Source organism: Podarcis pityusensis, assembly GCF_964106645.2.
Source record: "Podarcis pityusensis genome assembly, chromosome: W".
In the NCBI taxonomy this organism is placed as follows: Eukaryota; Metazoa; Chordata; class Lepidosauria; order Squamata; family Lacertidae; genus Podarcis; species Podarcis pityusensis.
Genome location: NC_138045.1, coordinates 8,865,787 through 8,878,761, shown reverse-complemented (window position 1 = coordinate 8,878,761; position 12,975 = coordinate 8,865,787). Strand labels below are relative to the sequence as shown.

The following is a 12,975-nucleotide window of genomic DNA, read 5'->3' as shown; positions in this document are numbered from 1 at the left end:
CTTCTTTAACAATTGTAGGGGCACTATTGGGAAAATCCCAAACTCAGCAAATTTGGTTAGCCGGCCTACAAGGAGGACTGAGGACCGGAATTCGAAGCAACGGTCCCTTCTAAGAGAGTTTGTGTACTGGTCCAGTAAACGCTTCCGCTGCGCCACCAGCAACAGCTCTCTTTGCAGAGTATTAATTAAGTCCAGTGCAGAGATTCTTGTTGCAGTACAAGCTTCAGAGTCTCAGCAGCAAAGAAATAACGACACAGGGAAGCCTGTCTTTCCAAAGACAGGTTTATTGCAGAAAGATAACAGAAATACCTCCGGAGCTTTCAGACATTTTTGCTTCACGCCCCACAGGCAGAGAAAACAAACACTCTTTATATACTGAGCAACTTAACGAGCTTGACTACTTAAAGTCACATGACATTGCTAACTTGCCAGCGTCTTAGGTTTCACATCCTAACACCCCCTCTCGCTGGCAATACAAAAAACAAAATTACTTCAGACCCATTTTTTCACAAAAGTTTTCATGCCGCTGAAACCCAAGTGGTTTTGTAAAACCATCAGCTTGATTTTCATGACTGGGACAGTAATTTAATTTAACAATTCCTGCTTTTACCGTTTGACAAACATTTTGAAAGCGGATATCCAAATGTTTTGTATGACCTTTAAACTGCCCATTTTGTGCTAACTTAAGACACGGTTGATTATCACCCCATACAGTGATTGGAGTGATGGCCTTTTCATACATCTCTTGTGCCAAGCATTTGTAAAATTCTAGATCTCTACATAACTCAGATAAGGCACAGAACTCAGCTTCTGTTGACGACAAAGCAATTAGGTTCTGTTTCTTGGATCTCCACCCAATCAGAGAGTTACCAAATTTTATTACACAGCCAGACACTGATTTTCTATCCTTTAAATTTGCCCAATCACTATCTGCCCAACAAGTAATCTGTGCTTGTCCTTCCGAAAACAATTCAAGGCAAAAATCTTTGGTGTATTGTAAATATCTTAACACTCTTTGAATTCCTTTCCATGCATTTACACTAGGTTTCGAAGCTTCTCTGCTGAGTAAGTTAACAGTGTAAGCAATATCTGGTCTACTCCATTGCGAAAGATGAAGTAAGCTTCCCAGTGCTGACTGAAAGATTTCAGCACGCTTGAATTCAGCACTATCCTTGAACTCATTGTCTTTTACAAAACCCATTTCCATTGGTGTTCTAACACCTGCACACTCCGTCATGTTAAACTTTTTCAACATTTGCAATATCTTGCCTTTTTGATTCAGTAGAAAACTGCCATTTTTGGTCCTATCTATCTGAACACCAAGATAGACCTTCACATCACCAAGATTCTTAACTTTGAAGTGTTTATTTAACTCTTTGGCTAGTTTTTTTACTTGTTCTTGTGTCTTTGAAGTATAAATCAGGTCATCTACATAAACAAGCAAAGATTCTTGAGCATCTCCTGAACTTCTGAAATATAAGCAATTGTCAGCCTTGCTCCTGCTAAAACCAATGCCTACCAAAACGTCATTCAAACATTCATTCCAATTATGAGCAGATTGCTTGAGTCCATAAATAGATTTATGTAGTTTCCATACCTGATTTGATTTACCAACTTTCAATCCTGGCGGTAGCTCCATATAGAGCTCTTCAGCCAAGTCTGAATGAAGATAAGCTGTAGAGACATCAAATTGATTCACTTTGAACCCTTTCTGAGCAGCAACTGCTAATAGTGCCCGTAGGGTTTCACTCCTTGAAGTGGGTGCATAGACTTCGGAATAATGTAACCCCTTTCTTTGCGTAAAACCTCGAGCTACAAGCCTTGCTTTGTACTCTGGTTTCCCCATCGCTGTTGTCTTTATCCTGTACACCCACCTACAACTTACTGCTTTGGTACCTTCTGGCAGTTTGGTGATGGAAAACACACCCAGTTCTTTCATAGAATTCAACTCCTTTTGCATGGCCTCACGCCACCTACTGGCCTCCTCCTGGGGTAATTGTTCAACCTCCTCAAAACTTTCAGGTTCGCAATTTGCCAAACCAGCCCAAACACTAATAGCTTGGTACCTTTCAGGAGGTTTACCTTTGTTGGTACGCTTAGAACGCCTTAACAGTTCCTGCGATGTTCCTTCAGTTTCCCCCTCTGACCCAGAATCACTAGTCGTCACCTGTTTGTCACTAGTAGTTGTAGAACTTTCTGATTCTGACTTTACACGTCTCTCTTGCTGTACAGGTGAACTTTTAGAACTAGAAGATTCTGACTTTACAGACTTGGGTGAACTAGGCGATTTCTCACCCTTATCCTCAGACTCAAATTCCTCAGTCTGTTCTGGAACTAATACCTGCCCTGGGGCCTGAGTTTCATTGCTGTTCACCACATCAAATAGTATGTCAGGATTTCCATGAATTTTATTCCAACCATCCTGTTCACAAAATTCTGCACTTCTGCTGATTGTGATTTTCGTTTGATTGCCTTCTACATTCACAAATCTCCAACCTTTTGTGTTTGCTTGATAACCACAGAAAAACATTTCTTTAGACCTAGGATCGCCTTTCCTACGTTGTGCCCTAGGCACCAGCACATAAGCACGACATCCAAAAACTCTTAGATGATCAATTTTTGGTTTTTTCCCAAATAGCATGAAGTAAGGAGTGTTGCCTACTGTGCTATTGTACACTCTGTTAAAAGTATAATTCGCATACAGTGCAGCCTCAGCCCAAAAACGCTGTGGAAGTCCAGAATCAAACAGCAAAGCAGCAATGGCTTCCTGTAATGTTCGAAATTTTCTTTCAGCAACTGCATTCTCCTGTGGTGAATAGGGATTGGTAAGTCTATGAACTATACCTTTCCTTTTTAACCACGTCTCCAGCGTGTGGTTCACATATTCCCCACCACGATCTGATTGTATTTTACGTACCCTGGTGTCAAATTTACATTCGACTTCTTCAATCCAATCCATCAGGATGGAAGCTGCTTGTGATTTTTCTTTCAGAAAGAAAACCCAACTAGCCCTTGAAAAATCATCCACCAAAATTTGCATAAATCTCGCACCTCCAAGCGATTTGACTGGCATAGGGCCACACACGTCTGTGTGCACAAGTTCAAAGGGTTTCTTGCTTACTCTATCAGATCTAGGATAGTTACATGTCTTAACCTTAGCATGTTTACAAGCACAACAATCCAGAAAATTTGGACAGGGTTTAATGTTACACTCCTCAGCTAAATCTGGCATCTTGCTTACATACTTAAAGCATATATGAGCTAACCTTCTGTGTAGTAGATGTGCACAACCTGTATGAGGAGCCTTATTTACACACTTAGCTTGCGCTTCACCTGTTGAACATCTACCTGCTGCTAACTGCTCTTCATCCAAAACAAAAAGCCCATCCTCACAGGGAATTTTAACTAGCTCCTTCCCCTGTTTCAAAATGGTGCACACATCATTTTCAAACTCAACCTTAAAACCACTTTTTACCAGGCATGACACACTCAAAAGTCCATTCTTCATTCCTGGAAGAACAAAAACAGGAAGGTTAGTTTGCAAACAGTTAACATAAATTGTGCCTTTAAGGTTCATTTCTCGTTTACTATTGTCTGCTATAGTCACGGTTTTTGCAACTGGCAATGTCTTGCAGTTCATCAAGCGGCCACTAGATGTCGCTGGAACTAAACTGTGACTTGCTCCACTGTCAATTATCCACTTCAAGGTTTGTTGGCTCCTTTTAGGACTCTTTTGTGCTGCCATTGCAGATAGTCCCTTATCAGCACCTGCTCCCCCTCTGGATCGTTGATTCTTGTAGTTCTCACGTCGTCTTCCCCTGTAGCTCCGGAAACTGGCCCTGGACTGTTGAAATTCCTGTTGCTTTTCTGGACACTTTGCTATCAAATGAAACCTTCTGCCACATCGAAAACATGACTTGCTGGCCATAGCAGACACTTGTGAGGCTTCCTTACAGCTCTGCCTGCTAGTTTCCCCACGCTGGGAATTATCTGAACATCCAACCCTTGGGGTATTTGAATTATCAATACGTTTTCGATGATGTTGATATTCTTGCTCACACAATCTACCAGTCACATAATTCATATTCAGCTGGTCCTCTGGCAAAACCTGTAAAGTTAGTACTAAGTTTTCAAACCCTGCATGCAGGCTGCTAAGCAGAGTATAAACTTTAATATTTTCAGGAAAATTCACACCTAAAGATGACAGTCGGTTGAAATACTCAGTCATCTGTGACGTGTGTTCAACCACACTATCCCCTGGCTTCAGTTTCAACTCATACAAAGCACGTATAATGTTCACCTTCTCTCCGGGCGTGGCTCTATGGTGAATTCGCCTAAGAGCTTCCCAAATTTCAAATGCAGACCTTAAATTTTCCACATGAGGTAATTGGGAATCGTCTATCGATACCATCAACATGCATCTAGCTTTAGTGTCCATTTTATCATGTTCCCTATTCTGAGCATGTGCAGCAGCCTGTTGCTCTGCTGTGGCATCTGCTGCAACAGCCACAAACGGCTTTCGCCTCTGGACATAGTCAGCCCACACTTCTTTGGCTTCCAACCAGACTTGAGCCCTCTTAGACCACTGCACGTAATTAGCAGAGTTCAACTTTGTAAAGGGAACCTGGAAATTTTCCACTGCCATCCTTGGGGTCTGCTGCTACTCCCTCTGTGTGCCCTTTCTTCTTTTTCCCCTTGGGATTTGTTTTACTCACTTTTCAGACGCCTCCAGCCTCCTCTGAAGCCTTTAAGAGCTGGATTTACGACCAAGCCGGTCTTCTCTCATCCGAAAGCTGCTTTCACTTTCTCTGCACACAATACAGCTGTAGAAACGTAGAAGGATCCATAACCTAAGAGAGTTTGTGTACTGGTCCAGTAAACGCTTCCGCTGCGCCACCAGCAACAGCTCTCTTTGCAGAGTATTAATTAAGTCCAGTGCAGAGATTCTTGTTGCAGTACAAGCTTCAGAGTCTCAGCAGCAAAGAAATAACGACACAGGGAAGCCTGTCTTTCCAAAGACAGGTTTATTGCAGAAAGATAACAGAAATACCTCCGGAGCTTTCAGACATTTTTGCTTCACACCCCACAGGCAGAGAAAACAAACACTCTTTATATACTGAGCAACTTAACAACTTAACGAGCTTGACTACTTAAAGTCACATGACATTGCTAACTTGCCAGCGTCTTAGGTTTCACACCCTAACACCTTCCTATGAACCCCTCCCCACGATTTACTAGCCGACCATCCCACCGGCAAGAAGGGACTGCCTTAAGGGGTAGAGCTTTGACGGGTCCAGCTTTAGCCACTATAGATGCTTCTAAAGATTGGCAGACACAAGTTTATGTGGACCCCCCTGCAGCGAAAACGATCTCCAATCCTCAAAATGGCTACATCCCCTGTGCTGATACCATGACGATGCAAGAGACACTGGGGGATCCAGTAGCCCTTTGGACAAACACTGAGGCAGTGGCAAGGCTAAACAAGCTACTGGAATCTAACCGAAAAGGACGTCTTCCTTCTGTCTTACATAGTGCTTTCCCATCAACAAGCCTCGATCCTCAAGGCACGACTCCTGCAACTACAGAGCATACGGCAAACGACGAGTCTATGGACTTGTCGGTTAGTAACACCCCCTCGTATCAAGACTTTCTCTTACAGCGATCTGTAAATTCGCCCCAGCCACTGGCTGCTCCTGTGACATGTGACAACTTGAACCTGAAGTGCAAACAATCAAAAATCACTGCCTTTTTTCACCCTACTGCCCCTTCACGCAGCGTGCACCCCCATTTGGATTCTCCAGGATTAACCACGCAAGAGAAATCATGACTTGAGGGAAACACAAAGCGGCCTCTTACACTACTATCATGGAATGTGGCTGGTATTAAATCCAAACTGTCAGATCCATCATTTGTTGCTTATATAAATGGCAGACACATCCTCTTATTCCAAGAGTCATGGGCCTGTGAGGACTTCTATCTAACAGGATACAAGGGCTTCTACCTGAATGCCACGCAGAACTCGTCATCACATGGTAGACCGCAAGGAGGCTTGGCTACCTTTGTTTCCTTACCCATAAATCTTCAGGCCGAAAAAATCGACATCCAGTCGTCACTCATGCTGATTATAAAGTTGCAAACAGTAGAGGAAACGATAGTAGTGATCAATATCTACTTATGTCCAATTTATAAGAGAAATTTGGTTGATCTGAGATGGCAGGAAATCCAAGTGACATTGGAAACGCTTTTTGATAAATACCCCGAAGCCACTTTTCTGTTGGCGGGAGATTTTAATGGACACCTGTCACACACTGACCAAATCTTATTCTCTAAATTTAGCAAGTACCCTTCTTCACCTCTTATGACTACAGATCTTTTACCAAGGAAATTCAAAGATAACATAGCCACTTACGCAGGTTTCAAATGCAGGCAAACCTTGCTGGCCCTCAATTTCCTTCTGCTAAATGGGGCAATCAGCTCGGACTACCCTGCCGAATTCACCTATTGGTCAGGTTCACGTGCATCCACTATTGATTTTGTATGGATATCTCCTGACCTTACCCCAAAAATATCCAGCTTTAAGGTGGCTTCAAGATTGGAGAGAGATCACTTCCCTCTAGAAATTTCCTTGACTCTGGCTGACGAACTTGATAGGCACTCCTTTGTGCACCTATCAAATGACCAGCTGGAGATAAGACCTACAGCCCTTAAATGGACCCCCAATTCAGCCCAGCAGCTGAACGAACTTCTCTGGTCTGATCAGCTCCAAATAAAAAGGGCTTCCCTTATGCAGGCGGATGAGCCTCTACCAATGTATGACGATTTAGTAGAACTTCTAAACCAACACTAGCTCGGCCCCCCACAAAGCATGGTAAACAGTTTTTCCACAAAAAATGGTTCGCTGAGGAATGCAAAAACTTCAAGAATCATCTGTATAATGAATGGTTGGCATACAGAGCATCAAATGACCCCATGCCAAATAACCGTCTTATCACCCTCAGGAGAAGTTATAAAGCCCTACTAAAGGAAAAGAAGCTCGAGGCAGAAAGAAACAATTGGAACAACCTTTTGATAGCTGCAGAGAATAGAAATCCAGCCTCTTTTTGGCAGTTAATTTCCAGATACCTGGGTAGGCCGCTTGCAAGAATAGAACCCCACATCCCAGCGGACACTTGGGAAAGATACTTCGCCGATCTGTATGCAGCTCATGATGCCTGCGGAGATACGGTGGAGCCGGAAGCACTGCCCGATTGGGACCCAGTTACATGCCCTGAAGTTGAAACTCTCATAGTTCGATTTAAAGCAGGCAAGGCCCCCGGTGATGACCTTATATCCATTGATGTCATCAAAGCAAATAAAGATTGGTGGATCCCACTTTTAGCAGCACTTTACACGCATATAAACAAAACAGCAAAATTTCCCTCAAGCTGGAGCTCTGCGTTGATTGTATTAATACATAAGAAAGGACCATGTACAGAGCCGAGCAACTTTAGGCCAATCAGCTTGCTAAATGTCATTGGGAAGATTTACTCGGGGTACCTGCTAAACAAACTATCGAAATGGATGGAGGACGACAATATTATTGCCGATGAACAGGCGGGTTTTTGCCCTGGAAGATCTACCACAGACCAAATATTAACCTTGAATCACCTGGCGGAAAAGTATGCCGGCAAAGCCCCAAAGGTTCTTCATGTGGCTTTTATTGACCTTAAGCAGGCATTTGATCGAATCTCTAGAAAGCAGCTATGGACAAAACTGGCTGCTACAAAGATCGATCGTCATCTCCTTCATCTGATTATCAGCCTCCATACAAACACCTTTCTGAGAATCAGGCTAGACAATAAAGGCCTAGTCTCCAACCCTGTTACCACCACTAAAGGGGTAAGACAGGGTTGTCTATTGGCCCCAGCATTGTTTAATTTTTATATTAACTCACTGGTGACTCACATGGCCAATGATGCTTTCCACCCCCCCAAATTAGCAGGCCGATCTCTGAACGTTCTTCTGTATGCGGATGACGCCGCACTTCTTGCCAGATCCCCTATTGGACTGAGAAGAATGTTGCTCTACATGAATACTGTGATCAGCATGAGCTCTACATGAATCTACAGCATGAGAATGCAAGCTCTACATGAATACTGTGATCAGCATGAGCTCCAACCCAACTATGCTAAGACCAAGATCATGGTCTTCTCTGCCCGACCGAGACTCCATCGATGGTCGATGAACGCGATCCCCCTAGAGCAGGTTAACTGCTTTAAATATCTGGGACAAGTAATACGGTCAAATAGGTCTTTTCTGGCCCATAGAGACTATATAACAACTAACGCATCTAAAGCAGCCATCCAGATTAGATCTCTATATGCTAAGAATCAGGCTCAATCAGTGAAGATAGCTTTGAGACTCTTTCAAATGAAAGTCCTCCCCCTTCTTTTGGTGGGCATCTCCTTAGGCTCCCGTAGGGATTTTTTGAAACTGGATTCTATCCAAACGCGATTCCTTAGAGCCATCCTTAGGATTCCCCCCTCGGTAGCGGGTGCGGTTATGAGATTAGAGGTCAGCTGGCAAGCTCTACGGTATGTGGCCTTGAAGACGAAGCTCTGGCTATGGCTCAAGCTTTGTTTTAAACCAGTGGGTATTGCCCCCTTGATATTGAGGGACGATTTCCAATCATCGTGGGAAAGGGAGGTCATTAATGAGGTTCAATCCTGCGGATTGTCTCACCTTTACTTTGAGTCTATGACGTACAATCAGGCTAGAGCTGTGATCTCCCGGAGACTGAGTGACATTGCCAGACAAGAGGACATAGCCCAGGTAAAACCAGGGATGTTCCTAGGGGACCAGATTTATCGGACCATACCAGCTCCCTACCTGGCAGAAATCCACTATGTGGAATACCGTAGACTTCTTACAGCGGCTAGATTAAATGTCCTTGACTCTGCGATATTGTGGGGAAGGTACAGGGGAGTACCAGACGCCCAGAGAACCTGTCATTGTGCCATGGGTGTGGTTGAGTCCACTGAACACATTCTCTTGACTTGCCCTTCTTATGCAGAGCTTAGACAAAATTTTATAGACCCACTCCTATGTCAATCCAGCTTCCTACCCGGAGAAAACCAGGTTTTACACTTGCTGAATAACGCCACTAGAGCTATACCTTCCTTGGTGGCCAAATTTCTCTTTTTAGCTTTTAAGCGTCGCAAGACTACAATTGACTGTATTGATATGGGGCTACCTGTTTAGCCCATTTTAGTGTTGGCTAAGTTTTAAAATCTTCCTGGATGTTTTAACTGTGTATTGACAAAATGTACTCTTTTCTGACTGACGGTCAAATAAAAAGGATGATGATGATGAGGGTTAGGGTTAGGGTTAGGAATAGGGTTAGGGTTTGTTTAGGAATAGGGTTAGGGTTAGGGGTAAATGCTGGGCTTGGTTTAGGGTTAGGAATAAGGTTAGGGGTCAATGCTAGGGTTCGGTTAGGGTTAGGAATAGGATTAGGATGAGGGTTAGGGGTCAATGCTAGGGTTCGGTTAGGGGTAGGAATAGGGTTAGGGCTCAGTTCTAGGTTTGGGTTAGGATTAAGAATAGGGTTAGGGTTGGGTTAGGAATAGTGTTAGCATTAGGGGTCTGTGGTAGGGTTGGCTTCGGGTTAGGAATAGGGCTAGGGCTCAGTGCTAGGGTTGTCTTAGGGTTAGGAATAAGGTTAGGGTTGGGTTAGGAATAGGGTTAGGGGTAGGGTTGGGTTACGGTTAGAAATAGGGATAGGATTAGGGTTAGGCGTCAATGCTAGGCTTGGTTTAGGGTTAGGAGTCAATGCTAGGGTTGGGTAAAAAATAGGGTTAGGGTTAGGGCTCAGTACTAGGGTTGTGTTAGGGTTAGGAATAGGGTTACGGCTCAGTGCTAGGCTTGGGTGAGGATTAAGAATAGGGTTAGGGTTGGGTTGGGTTGGCTTAGGAGTAGGGTTAGGGGTCAATGCTAGGGTTGGGTTAGGAATAGTGTTAGGTTTAGGGCTCAGTGCTAGGGTTGGGTTAGGATCAGGAATAGGTTTAGGGGTTACTGCTAGGCTGGGTTAAGGTTAGAGCTAAGGTTAGGGTTGGGTTAGGAATAGGGTTAGGGCTCAGTGCTAGGGTTGGGTTAGGGTTAGGGTTTGGAATAGAGTTAGCATTGGGTTAGGAATAGGGTTAGGGTTAGGGGTCAATGCTAGGGTTGAGTTAGTAATAGGGTTAGGGTTCAGTGCTAGGGTTGGGTTAGGGTTAGGTATAGGGTTAGGGTTCATTGCTAGGGTTGGGTTAGAGTTAGGGTTAGGAATAGGGTTAGGGCTCAGTTATAGGGTAGGGTTAGGGCTTGGAATAGGGTTCGGTTTCGGGTTCGGGTTAGGATTGGCTTAGAAGTAAGTGCTAGGTTTCATGAGTGTGCAACCCCAGAGTCTTTTGTGACTGGAGCCAATGTTCAGGGGTCCCTTTACCTTTACCTTTTTAGTACTACTACTACTCTAAGCTGAGGTTCCTGCCTTGCTAGATGACCCTGGGGTCTCCTTTTTTGGAGATTCCTGTACGTTGGGCTAGATGACCTTGGATGGCCCTTTTTTTGGTGCTTCTTTATCTCAGGGGGTTGGACTAGATGACCCTGGGTGGGTCTTCTGTTTGGGGATTCCTGCAATTGCATTGAGCTTTTTCTTTTTTCTTTTTTACAAATGCCCCCCCCCCCGGGTTAGGGTTAGAGTTAGGGTTAGGGGGCCAGAGTTTGCCTCTGCCTGATTTAGAGAGTCTGTTTATTGCTGGGGTTTGGGCTAGATGACCCTGGGTGCCCTCCAGAGGTTTGGGACTACAGTTCCCATCATCCCTGACCGCTGGTCCTATTAGCTAGGGATGATGGGAGTTGTAGTCCCAAACCTCTGGAGGGCCGGAGTTTGCCTATGCCTGTGCGAGATTCTTTTAAAATCAGATTCGGAAGCAATGCAAACACAAGTGAGGGAGGAGATTACAGGTTCCATTCCAGACAGTAAGCAAGATATACATTAGCAAGCAAACACCCGGATATGCCACTGAGAAGCCCTCAAGAAGCGGCAAAGTGACCCCCAGGTAGTCTTAGGCTGCACGAACTTCTTCCTGCTATGCTCAGAAACCAAAGCCTTTGCGTCTACCAGAGTAGCCGATTAAGATTGTCTTCCATCAACACGGTTTGAACAAAGAGTCCGTAAGTGACTGTGGAGGCCAATTCTGGATCCACACGTCCTTCCACAGTGGGGACATTGGTTCCCGGGCGGGAGTTGATCCTGGGGTGGATTTGCCTTCCTCTTAGCACATTTCTCCCTTTCATCCTGAGTTTGAGTGTCTTCAAAGCCCATGACACCTTTGGTAAAGGCTATTCTCCAACTGGAGCGCTCGCAGGCCAGTGTTTCCCAGTTGTCAGTGTTTATACTACATTTTTTTTAGATTTGCCTTGAGACAGTCTTTAAACCTCGTTTGTTGACCACTGTCAGGGAACTGACGTCGGGGCTAGAGGTGGAGGGAAGGCTCTCTAATGATGCTGGAGAAGGGCCCAGCAGGGAGAGAGGCAGCTCAGCAGATGGGGAAGCAATTCAGTGCAACACCAGGAATGAGGAGGGGCAGATGGGGGAATCAGCGAGAGGGCTCCCAGACTCTTCACCGGACACCAGCGGGGAGAGCACTGGTCCTCCGCTACCCACGCCCTCCCTGCGCAGAAGACTTCCGCGCAGAGAAAGTAGGAGGAGACTGGGTGTCAAACAACTTTTATGTTGGAAAAGGTTTAAGAAACGCCCACTGACGGATTCTGCTAGCGACTGAGGCAGCCACAAATTGAAGGGCTGTCCAGACAGAAAGGTTTAACAAGGCAACATAGCCAGGAGAGGCGGCAACTTACGCACGAGCAACCCCATACCATTATAGCAATCCGTCAGTCCCTGATGTTGCTTGTGCACAGCGGCAGGCAGCATCATGAGCAAAACCGGAGAAGCTGGCGCCACGGAAGGGGCAGCAGGAGTGCAAAATCTGGTGGAGAGGAACTGAGATTTGGAGCAGCATGTGGCTCTTCTAACGGTGCAGCTGGACGAAAGGCGGGCTCAAGATGCACAGGTCAGACCCACCCCCGTAGCAAGGAAGGTACTGGGACTGGTGCACAAATTTGGAGGGAAGCCTCAGGACTATAGTGCGTTCCGGACGGAAATAGAGTACGCTTTGGAACTGCAGCAGAATGATTTTGCAGACGACGGGGAGCGGGTGGCTTATATTGTTGGGCATCTGCAGGATGGGGCCAGGGAATGGATCAGGCCCCTAATGGCAACGCAGAATGCCGCCTTGATTTTTTCAGGCGATGGACGCAATGTACTCCAGTGATGTGCAGCAAAGTGTGACTCGGCGGGAACTGATGAACTGTAAACAGGGGCACCAGTCAGTTAGAGACTACTGGTCACACTTTGCCATGTTAGTTCACCGGCTCAGGTGGGAACTGGACTCTGAACCCATTCAAATGTTGTTCGAGGAGGGGTTGTCCCCAACGGTGAAGGACGAGCTTTCCCACGCACCCCGCCCGCAGTCGATGGATCAGCTGACCAAGGCTGTGCTTGTGATTGGTGTAAGGCAGGAAGCGCGGGCTCAGGAGAAGCGGGAAGGGAGAGAGCAACGTTACCATGACTACCACATTCCTGAAATACCAAGGCAGCCTTCCCCGCCGGCGTAGCCAATGGAAATAGATGGGGCGCGCGCGGGGGAGGTTTCAAATTCCAGCGACGGTCGCAAGAAGGAGGGAAAGGATTGGAAAACTAATAAGAAGTGTTTCCCCTGCCAGCGGCCAGGACATTTTGCCAGGGTCTGCCCGCAAAGAAAGGCCTGGCAAGGAATGGTGGGAGCTGCAGGGGGTGAGGAGGAGGTGGAAAAAGCAAAGGAGCCGGGAAACGACAACGCTTGGCTGCCACTCATCGGGCACAGCAGCCAGGCCAGCAACCAATAAAAGTGCCCC

The 12,975-nt window shown here is 45.7% G+C and overlaps 1 long non-coding RNA gene across 1 annotated transcript; it reads right to left on the bottom strand.

Annotated features, from left to right (window-relative positions):
• Positions 1-268: 268 nt before the first annotated feature.
• LOC308467609 lies at positions 269-5,204 on the bottom strand. Its single transcript, XR_013981250.1, has 2 exons — positions 4,716-5,204; positions 269-4,108 (listed from the first exon to the last, which is right to left on the bottom strand). It is a non-coding gene; the product is annotated as an uncharacterized lncRNA (long non-coding RNA).
• Positions 5,205-12,975: the final 7,771 nt, after the last annotated feature.